The sequence below is a fragment of the Phyllostomus discolor genome, chromosome 14 (assembly GCF_004126475.2).
Source record: "Phyllostomus discolor isolate MPI-MPIP mPhyDis1 chromosome 14, mPhyDis1.pri.v3, whole genome shotgun sequence".
Taxonomy (NCBI): Eukaryota; Metazoa; Chordata; class Mammalia; order Chiroptera; family Phyllostomidae; genus Phyllostomus; species Phyllostomus discolor.
Genome location: NC_040916.2, coordinates 27,536,996 through 27,543,779, shown reverse-complemented (window position 1 = coordinate 27,543,779; position 6,784 = coordinate 27,536,996).

Genomic DNA, 6,784 nt, shown 5'->3' with positions numbered 1-6,784 from the left:
TGCTGCAACCGTGGAAAACTGTAGCCCACCCCACTGTCCTTTCCCACTGTTCTGCCAGTGCTGGCTCTGACGTGTGGCGGGTAGGTGGACAGCCTGTTAGTGGAAGGACGCTGGAAACTAACCTCAGAAGGGACAGACCCGACCTCCTGGCATCCCGGCTCCGGAGACTTGCTGACCTTCAACCACGCAGCCAAGGTGACAAAGCCAGGGTGACGCACACTGGACCGTCACCTTTCTCAGCAGAAAGGACTGTTCTCGGCACATGGAGAACCTTGCAAACCCCCCCCCCCCATCTCTTTGTTCTCTTCCCCTCTCCTTCCTCGTAAAACCTCTGCCTGCACTGAGGGGGAGACGGGCTCTGAGACAAGAGTCCCCAGTCGTCCTGGCGGCCAGCACCTGCCTGGAGAGCTTGGCTTTCGTAGCAGCGGGCAGCTGGGCCCGCGTTCATGGCTGTGCCAGCCCTTCTCGGCCTGAGCATCTTTACAGATGCCAACCGGTGCCTCATGGGCTACTCGCTTCCAAAAACAGGCACTGGGGGCTGACAGGCTACCCCACCCGATGTACGCCACTCGGGCGCACCGATCTGGGGAGCTGCAGGCAGCTTTGTCTTCCCCTGCCACACACGCGGTCACTCCAGACGCCATGCGAATGGCCAGGGAGGAAAACCTCTCCATCTGCACTTCCAGCTGCTGCGGCTGATCTAACCCTCGAATCGACATAAGACAGAGAAATGTAACTGCACGGAAACTCCGTTTCTTTGACCACAGCCTTCCTCCTCGCTGTCCATCCGCTCCCTTCCTTAATCGTTACACCCTTGGGACACCAGATTCTGCTCAGCATCAAACTGTCTTAAGGACAAAGCCTCGCCCTGGCTGGCGTAGCTCAGTGGATTGAGCTCGGGCTGCGAACCAAAGTGTCGCAGGTTCGATTCCCAGTCAGGGCACATGCCTGGGTTGCAGGCTACAGCCCCCAGCAACCGCACATTGATGTTTCTCTCTCTCTCTCCCCCCTCCCTTCCCTCTCTAAAAAATAAAAAATAAATAAATTAAATCTTAAAAAAAAAAAGAACAAAGCCTCAGGTCCGGTGACCACAGAGACAGAGTTTTAGGTGAAGCTAAAGATGATATCTTGACCTCAGCTGTGTCTCGGCCCAGGCCCATGAACGCAGACCCCTCTGGGGACCACATCCTCTTGAAACCAGACAGAACGGCACCATGGCAGACAGCAGGACCTGACAGTCCCCAACCACCCCTCCCCCGCCCCACCCAAGCACTGCAGTCCACAGCCCCAACTCCTTGGGCCACCGTGATTAGCGACCTTTCCCCCACATGACCGTCCCCTAAGAGCCATCGGGGAGCCGGGTGTTTGAGCACAAATGCACCTGCGACTCCGGGCTTGGTGCCATTCCCTCAACTAATGAATAAAACCAGTTTCCGGGCTGCGAACTGCTGCTCACGTTCCACTGGGCTCTGAGGCAGGTAGCCAAGGAACCCTTGTGGTCGAGCCACACAAACAGAAAAGACTTAAATTTCACACGTATGGAAGCTCACAGAAACACGAGACTCCCCAAAGTGACCAAAGCAGGCAGTTTTCATGCCTTTTAGACGAATAAACAGTAAACCTGCTAAGAGGCGACAAGACAAGCCACCCTGGGCTCGGGGCACAGCCAAGCGGCAGAGAAGCAGCAAGGCTGGCTTCTGGCCTGACTCCCACTCTGGAGAGAAACCCGTCTCGGCTCCCCTCGCGGAGGGCGCCTTTCACGGAGCAGGTGTGTCTCCTGCTTCAAGGGGGCAGAGGACAGAGCGTCCTTCCTGCACTGGCTGTTTCTTGAGTAACTTTAATTTAAAAGAACCCATATGCCAGAGCGGCACGTTTGGGGGCTGCCTGCCTCGAACCCCATCAGAACAGGATCAGGGGCCACAAGCCTCTTGGGAGTGTTGCCAAAACTTCGGTGAAAGGGGCAAGACAGCCCTGCACCCTGGAGTTGTCCTTGGTACTCTCCCTCGCCGCGCCCCCATGATGCCCGCGCCAGGCTTCTTTGGGGAGGGGACCTCTCAGCCGTAGCCTTTTTGTCACAGGTGATGTGTTCCTGGGGAAGAATGGTCCTTCGTGGCCACCTTCAGCTGTGAGCTGGGCTGGGGCAGGAGGAGCTCGAACCCTGGGGCCTGGCCACCTTTACCCTCCTCATCCCCTCCTGAGCCTGCGGCCTGCGGCACTGGCTCCCCGCCGGCACCAAACATCAAGGCAGCAACGTTTACAACTCCAGGGCCTGGGGTCCTCTGTCCCTGCTCCCTCCGCCCTTGGCTGGCACACAGGTGACAGAGGGTGATAACGCTGGTGATGGCCGATGTGTCGGCTCCTCACTGGCCCTGATTCACACAGGTCTGGACTGGACCCTCCTTCGTTCACCATGCATCAAGGGCAGACGCCTTTGTACTGGGCAAGCACGGCAAACACAAGCCTCCCAGCCTCCGGGCTGTTGGTGACATCAGCTAAGAAGCAAATACACAGGTTGCTGGAAACTGCTTTGTTATTACTTCCCATAATTGAAGAGTCCACGCAGAAGGGACTAGAGGCAGAAACTGGATTTCCCCATTGCTCCAAAGGGCCTCCCTGGGGGTGGATCTCCACAGCCCTCACAGCCTGTCCTCATCGCCCTCCACAGACGTCCGGGTTTTCCTTCCACTCCTCCTCCCTCCTGGCCCAGGTGACCCAGCCCTCATCCTCGTCACCCTCCTCACCCTCGTCCAGCTGCCCCCACCCACTCAGTCCTGAGTTCCGTTCTCCCCAGGGATGTCAAAAGGCCTGGATCAAAGGAATTTTAAAGTCAGGCTCAAAACCAAATGAGGTTTCCTGCTTTCCTGTTCTGTACCGAGTTTCTGGGGCGGCTCCGGCTCCAGCTGTGCACTTCGATGACGCATCACCGCACCTGGCGGCGCGTCTGCCACCCCGAGCACTTTCTTCTGACTTCAACCACGAGTACCGTGCCGATTTCTGAGCCACGGTGCTTTGTGTGCAGCCCGGGATCTAGGAGTGGCTCTTGCATTTTTAAATGATTGTGGGGGAAATCAATTATTTCAAGATATGCAGAGATGACGACGTCCACATGTCAGTGTCCACACACGAAGCCTGACAGAAACACAGCCACGCCTCGCTCTTGCACAGCTGAGGCTGGACACAGGGTTTCCAATGGGAGAACTGCAGGGTCTCCAGCGCCTAAAACCGTTAATTTTCTGGCGGCATCTTGGGCCGCCCCGTAGACACCAGGGGCAAAGCTCCCCCTCCTCAGCTGAGAAGACACTGAGGAACAAGAAGGTGCCGAAGTGAAGCGAGGGCACACGTGTCTGCGGAGTACCAGGGAGATCTGGCCCCTGTGACCCCGGCGACAGGTGAGTGTGTGGGGTTGGCAACCAGTGGGCAACAGACCAGCACGGACGGCTGGTGGCCGGGGAAACACGGCCATCCGACGCCTTCGGACAAGTGAGCAAGGGCTGCACTCCCGTGTGTTTCACTGAGCCGCGAACACGGGGTTGTGTACGTTTTCTCACGGAACTTCTCGGTTCGCTAAACTTTTGTAATAGTTGAGAAATTCTCCAGCTGCTCACTGAAGTTTACAAACTCCTGGACTAAGATATCCAGTCTGAGAGTGAGCACAGGCAGGACTTACGGTGTGGGCAGTTTCTCACAGTGCGCTTCACAGATCTTGCCCGATTGGCTTCTAAATTTGCTTCGGAGGGTGGGTAGCGCCAGCGATTCTTATATGAGAAACAGACTGGGGGGGCTTTGCCAATGGCACAAAAAAGGCTGGAGTGGAACGAGATCTGCCCCCAAACCGCATTCTTCCCCCTACACGACACCCCCTTCCAGCTCTGAGCTGTGGAGTCTCCTGTGGACACCCAGTCCCTGGTCCCAAGGGTCTCCCTCGCGGCCATCACCGCACTGGCCTCCCGGCGCCGGGACTGCGCCTTTGTCTCGCCCGGGTCTTTGATTCCGCAGAGCTGACACTGATTCTTGTGAAAGTCCCTGCCGGACAGTTCTCAGTCCCTTCCCCACCCAGACCACTTCCTCTGTGTGCGTCCCAGCTGGCTGGCTGACTGCACCTCGCAGAGGCGCCGAGAACAGGGCTTGCTTACGGGCAGCAGCGTGTCTCAGAGACGGGCTGACCGTCCCCACCCACTGAGATCTTCAAGTCCCATTTTCCAAGCTAATGAAGTTTCCCTTCCTTCTAACTCCTCGCTGCCTTTACCTTGTCACCCACGTCACTAGCACAAGCAGTGAAGTTCAACTTGCGTTCTAGAAGGTAGCACTCAAAGCCCCCCCCCCCCCCCCCCCCCGCCCTCATCAAGTGCTCACTTCTGTCCTGGAACTACGTTGGGATGCAAACGAGACTTACTCACAGTTCAGGGGAAACTCCAGCCACATCATTTCTCCCCATGTCCTCCTGATACCCAAATTCCCACCTGCATGGAGAAGTTAACTTGTTTCTCTCTACTCTGGTCTTTTGCTTTCAGGGCCCCTGAGCAGGGACGCCCCACCGCCACACCCCAGTTGCCTGGAATCCCAGATCCACCACCTGCCCAGTTCTGTTGCAGGAACTCGGAAAAGGTCCTGATCATCCCTGGGCTGTTCTCCCTCCTGTGACACAGGGACAGCAAGACCATGCAGCAAGTTACCCAACAAGAACTGTCATTTCACATGAGTCTTACATCTAGGATCAAAAAAGAGACACTAATTAGAAGAGCTAGAGAATTCAACGTCTCTTTTCTTTAAAAAAGATTTTATTTCTAGGGAGGGGGAAGGAGAAAGAGAGGGAGAGAAACAACACTCTGTGGTTGCCTCTTGCGCACCCCCACACTGGGGACCTGGCCCGCAACCCAGGCGTGTCGACTGGGAATCGAACCAGCCAACCCTTGGTTCAGAGGCCAGTGCACAATCCACTGAGCTACACCAGCCAGGGCAAGACATCTTTAAGTGGAACTTGTACTTTTAAAATTCCCTTCAAGCTATCGCCCTGCTGCACAGAACATTCTGTTCCCTGAGAAATGGACCGACCCTCCCCTGTACCCTCCTGGCCTTGACCTTGCCTTCCAACAGGCCAATAAATAACACCCTCAACATTCAACTGCTTCATCCCTGGTGTCTGTGGGCCCACGTTACAAGTCACCGAGCTGCAGGAAACGGCCCCTGCCTGTCTCCTCGTCACCGCGGGGCACGCCCATTGCAGCCACCCCAGGGGCACAGGCCAAGGGTCAGAGCTGTGCAGTCACCAAGCCTTGAGGAACCCTACCTCCACTTTGTGACTCAGTCAGACTAACAGGACTCTGAAGGGACGAGAGACTCTGAGGGTGCCCACCCTTTAACTGCAGAGCCTCAGGACTTCAACTCAGTGTGGGAAACACTTATTACACAGACCTGGTTTTCACGCTCCACAGGGAAGGCAGCCGGTGTCCCGGCGAAGGGGAGGTGCGAAGCTGCCGAGGGAAGTCCCACGGCTGCTGCAGGCGACCCACCGAGTGACCGAGGGGCCGAGGGGCCGACTCACAGGCAGTGAATCACCTCTGGTCCCGGCCTCTCCCGCCCCCGCCCCCTCCCAGCACGGCGGCAGTTCTGAAACACACTTGACTCATCGGCTCTCCCAGAACCGCCTCATGATCTCTGCTTTTATTGTCTCACTCGATTCCATCAACATCTGCACATTTTTTGTAGTTGGTGTGTGACCCTTCCCCGAGAGTTTTTTATTTGGTTTTTGTTGTTCCTTTTATAGATCCTGGGCAGAGAGCTCGGCTCTGCCGGGATCTCCAGGTCGGGCTGCACAGCACCCTCCCCAGAGACGAAGCAGCACCGTGGACGCTGGGAAAGCCTGCATCTGCGGGTTACCCGACGGGCCGGGGACCCGTCGGTGGGGAGACGGGACTTCGGGGTGAAGAAGGGCCGGAGTGCGAGGAGGAGGCGTGCGAGGCTGGGCAGCCCCGGGCACGCGCACGGCCGCAGGAGCCTGTCCCGGGGACGTCTTCTGTGAACAGCAGCCCCACTGAGTAGAAGGGGAGCGGCCACTGTGAGCTTCTGCCCAGGACGCTGTTCTCCAAACGCTGTGAGACACCCTCCTGCCGCCTCAGGAAGTGCCCCGGCGGGCTGGTGGGGCGCAGGGGGGTGGCCGGAGCAGATCCCCGCGCACAGGCGCCGCCAGAGGGCTCTGGGCCGGGCCCGGAAGCTCCGCCTTGGCCCAGGGACGGGGCGGGGGGGCGGCCGGGTTCTGGGAAGCCGGGCTTCGGGCGCTTCCCTGTCTGCGCGGAGCGGGGGACCGAGGGCCTCCCTCCCCCACGCACAACAGGAAGCTTGGACCAACCACGTTTTTATTTCCAGCTACACAAACACGCACAAACACAATCGCACCGAAGGGCCAGGGAGCCCCAGCACACACTCAAGGTCAGCTCGGAGCTCAGACCACACACGCACGCAGCTCCAGCTCGGAAACCCACGCTGCCCGTCCCCCCAGCTGTCCACGACCAGAGGTCCTCCGTTTCTCCCACAGACACGGGTGGTGTCAGTCTGCGTGCGCACAGGCGCTGCGGGAGGACCCCGGCGCTTCCCCCAGACCACCTTTCCGCCGGTCCTCGGAGTTGCCGGCGAGAGCCGAGGCCTCAGGCCCAAGACCCCTAGCCGAGGGCCCCTCCACTCCCGAGGGAAAGGAAGTCGGGGGCACGGCCAGGACCCCCGCGTGGCTCCCCGCAGGGACGGCGGAGCGCTGGCCCCTAGCGGCACCGGGCAAGGAGGGAGGCGCGGA